Raw genomic sequence first — 5,000 nt, 5'->3', positions numbered from 1 at the left:
TATGTATATATATACATGTATATATATATATATATATATAATATACACTGTCTCTCTTCGTCCATTGGGTAGGGGGGGAGTAGTCATACCCTAGTGAGAGGGTGTGTAGGCAGGAAAGGGGGAGTTGGGGAAACGGTTGAATGTGTGTGTGAGCATATCTCTCTCTCTCTCTCTCTCTCTCTCTCTCTCTCTCTCTCTCTCTCTCTCTCTCTCTCTCTCTTTATATATATATTATATATTTATTATATATATATATTATATATATATACAGTATATATATATATATATATATATATATATATATATATATATATATACTGTATATATATATATATATGTATATATATATATATGTATATATATATGTATATATGTATATATATATATATATATATATATATATATATATACTGTATATATATATATATATATATATATATATATATATATATATTTCTTTTTGTATATATAATGTATATATATATATATATATATATATATATATATATATATATATTATATATATATATATTTCTTTTTGTATATATAATGTATATATATATATATATATATATATATATATATATATATATATATATACTGTATATATATATATATATATATATATATATATATATATATATATATATATATATATATTTCTCTTTGTATATATACTGTATATATATATATATATATATATATATATATATATATATTTCTTTTTGTATTGGTTGTAATTAGTTTTATGAAAGGATTTCACAGTGTATTATTGTAACGCAGGATCCAATATCGCTCATTTGCGAGAAGAGTGACATAACTCAAAATTTTGCTATTTTGAGTTATTGCCACCATCAAAAAGCCCGTGTCAAGCTCTATAAGTGACAATAACGTCATAACTGAGTCTGCAAATATGGCCGCTAGAGAGCTTCATGTGTCACTCTTGCACTACCTTGATCGTCATAACATTGGGTATCAATTTCGACACATCTCAGTTACTCAAGAGCTTTATTGGAGTGAGGATGTATGCTGCTGCATGAACACTGACATATTTTGTACTATGACATTATTTTAACTAATATGAGTATTCCCTTAATATGTTTATTTTTTCATGTAGAATGTATTAATATGAGTTGAGACAGTATTCATGCAAACCTCTAATGAGGCTATATGAAACTATTCCAAGATATGACAGTCTTCAAGGAAACTACTACTAACATCTAAGTATTTACTCAAGTTATGTCACTATTACAACCCACTAAAACCTACATAGCTTTCAAGGAAATTAGTTGATTTCAATATATGACTCTATTGAAGCAAACAATATGATTCTTAACCATTTTTACAAATTTTATTTAGAATTAGGTCGCTCTTCCCACAGAACAAGAGAGTCATATCAATTTAAGCAAAATTTATAATATGAGTAGCAGAGGTAAGAAGCTCGTGAACTTGGTGTTGCAGTAGAAAGAGAACATGAATGGGTTAAAGCCTTCCCAAATTGATGACAGTAACTCCAAAACATGTTAGTATTTTACCTACGCATTTTTTTTTTAAAGATTTTGAACAAAATAATTAGTACCTACAAGATGTTATTTTTTTTCTCTTCAACGATTTAAAATTAATTTATATGCATCTTTTATAAAATTGAGCATTTGAAAAGAATTTCAGCTAGCCTAGGAAATAATATGAAGCCCTGGAAACAAATTACTATGAAGATTCCAGTACTGGCACTCGGCGAGGGCTTCAGCCAAAACCATAAACTTCATCAAAAGCCGATCATCAAGTATTAAACTCATCCTCAAGTAATTTGTCCTCAACATCAAGTTCATCTTCAGAGTCAAGTGATACTTTATGTAGTGACGTCGATACAGATGATTCAGTTGCTGATAAAGATTACGTGCCTGATAAAGAGGATGAAACAGATGAGACTGAAGATGAATCACTACCAAGAAATCAGTCACTTTGTCCAGATAAATCAAAAGCAAGCCAGGAAAGCGTGTCTATTTTGGTAAGTCCGGCGAAGAAAGGCATCAAACGAAAGAGGCATCTTGAAACATGAAAGAGAAACAAACAAAAACAGCTGCGAAATGCGGGAAAAGCCTACACCATGCATACCAAAGATAAAACAATGAGGACAGAAAGAAGAATGAAACCACCTTGTGGTGAGAAATGTAGGCTTAATTGTTCATCGAAAATCGATGAAGAAGCTAGAATGGAGATCTTCAACTCTTATTGGGACTTGGGTGAACTATCCCTACAGCGCCAATTTATAGCCAATTCAATAACAGCCATTGAACCTACCTATAGATACGTTCGCATAGGTGGAAGTCGTCAGCCAAGAGCCTTGAACAGCGCATTTAATTTCCATGTGAATGGTGAGAAAGTTCGAGTATGCAAGCTGTTTTTTAAGAACACCTTGGATATAAATGACAGACCAATACGCACAGTTCTAGAAAAACAGAAAAAAATTGCTGGAACACTATTGGAACCTGACCTCAGAGGAAAACATGACAATCATGCTACTGTTAGTCAAGAAATTTGAGATGGAATAAAGCAGCATATAGACTCCATACCAAAAATTGAAAGCCACTACACTCGAGCCAATACTTCTAAGACGTTCATTGACGGCAGCAAGTCAATTGCTAACATACACAAGGATTATGTAGCAAAATGCAAAGAAGAACAGAAGCAGTTTGGAAATTATACACTCTTCTACAGAAATTTCACAGAGGAGTATAATATTTCCTTCTACACTCCCAAAAAGGATCAATGCGATGTTTGCACCGCTTTTGAAAACGCCACTGAAACTGAGAAAGATGATATGAAGGAAAGTTATGATTTGCACCATCGAGAAAAGGAATTATCAAGAACAGAAAAAACACGAGATAAGGAGAAGAAAGACTGTGCTGTTGCAGTATATGATTTACAGGCTGTTATCCAGCTACCTAAAGGGGAGGTTTCAGTATTTTACTATAAATCCAAATTGAATGTACTTAATTTTACCATATACAACCTGATATCTAATACATGCAATTGCTATATTTGGAATGATTCAAATGGCCATAGAGGAGTAAATGAGCTTGGTACTTGTGTTCTGAAGTACTTAAAGGATACTTGTGATTCTGGTTGCACTGATTTTATTTTTTATTCTGATAACTGTTCAGAACAGCAGAAAAACAAGTTTATGCTCACTCTATATCTGTATGCTGTAACAAACTTGGATATACATTCCATTACTCACAAGTACCTGATCAAAGGGCATACTCAAAATGAGGGAGATTCGGTGCATTCGCTGATCGAGAGGCAAGTTAAAAGGCTTCTTAAAAGTGGACCGATGTATGTCCCTGAAACTTTTGTAACAGCTGTTCGTGCAGCTAAAAAAAAAGGGGTGATCCTTTCGTTGTCCAGGAACTCTGCTATGAAGATTTCAAGAACATAAAATAATTAGTTAATGAGATTGGTCCCATGAACCTGAAAGAGTTGAAACTTTCTGATGCAAAAGTTCTGAGAGTAACCAAATCTTCACCAAGATCTGTCTTCTATAAGAATTCGTACGCAGATGATTTTCAAGACACCACGGTTCTCAAAGCTAAGAACTACCCAAGGACAGTTAGTCTGCTACCTGCATTTAGTGTCAAGCCTGGGCCTCCTAAGAACAAGAAGGATGATATCATTAGATTGTGCCAGGAAAACCTTATTCCAAACCAATACAAGTTGTTTTATGAGAGCCTTTAATTATTATTACTACTCTGTAAATGTTCACTTACTTTAGGAAAGTATATTGTAAGGAAATTGTAAGGAAACAATCTATGTATCTCCTAAGTTGAACTTACTACTTAAATTTTTATTTTTATGATACAAACATTGGCTGAAATTTATTTCTTCATTTTTTGTTCTTCAGTTATTAGAATCTTTGAGGAGAATAAACTGTATATAATCATCTGTTTATCTTTTATTTTCATAATCTAATATAAGAATGCATGATATTTTTAGCAAGAAAAAGTCAAGTGACATAAAAAACGAAACTTTCTGTGTAACTCAGTATTTGGAGCTTCACATTAGCAATATTATCTTTATGATATACAGATAATTTGAGCCAGACAATACCTTTTAATATCCGTCATAAAACGGAACAAAATAATTTCATGTGCACAAAATGAGCAATTCTCGTAGTAATAGTGTCATATTTTGACTTGAAACTCAAAAGTTGTGACAGTTTTGCAACGAGATGGTCATAACTATGATTGCAAGAATAAAAGGCCCTCAATAATCATGCAGTTCTTTTGATATTCATTGCAACACTTATTATAATCTAGCTAAATGTGTTGTCTACGTTTTAGTTTGAGAAAGGTCATCATTCAAGTGATAGTTACAAACTACAGCGACACTGAAAAACTGTTTTTGCCTCTCCTGAAAAATGTCCATTTTTGAGTTATGACACTGTTCTCGCAAATGAGCGAATTATTGTCAGGAAAGAAAATCCTTTTTGTATTGGGTAAAGGATCCGAATCACTTAAGCCTTTCTTCTTCTTCTTCTTCTTCTTCATCTTCATCTTCTTCATCTTCTCATCTTCTTCTTCTTCATCTTCATCTTCTTCATCTTCATCTTCATCTTCTTCATCTTCTTCTTCTTCATCTTCTTCTTCTTCTTCTTCTTCATCTTCTTCTTCTTCATCTTCTTCATCTTCATCTTCTTCTTCTTCTTCTTCATCTTCTTCATCTTCTTCTTCATCTTCATCTTCTTCATATTTTTCATCTTCTTCTTCTTCATCTTCTTCATCTTCTTCTTCTTCTTCTTCATCTTCATCTTCTTCATCTTCTTCTTCATCTTCTTCTTCTTCATCTTCATCTTCTTCTTCTTCTTCTTCATCTTCTTCATCTTCTTCTTCTTCTTCTTCTTCTTCTTCTCTTTTTCATCTTCTTCTTCTTCTTCTTCTTCTTCATCTCTTTTTCATCTTCTTCTTCTTCTTCTTCTTCTTCTTCTTCATTCTTCACTTCTT

General features: G+C 32.0%; 1 pseudogene; it reads left to right on the top strand.

The window, feature by feature from the left end:
* The first annotated feature begins 1,473 nt into the window (after positions 1-1,473).
* Positions 1,474-3,617, top strand: LOC137648272 (uncharacterized; annotated as a pseudogene).
* Positions 3,618-5,000: the final 1,383 nt, after the last annotated feature.

This window comes from Palaemon carinicauda, chromosome 10 (assembly GCF_036898095.1).
Source record: "Palaemon carinicauda isolate YSFRI2023 chromosome 10, ASM3689809v2, whole genome shotgun sequence".
NCBI classification, from domain to species: Eukaryota; Metazoa; Arthropoda; class Malacostraca; order Decapoda; family Palaemonidae; genus Palaemon; species Palaemon carinicauda.
This window is presented reverse-complemented; position numbering and strand designations above follow the sequence as displayed.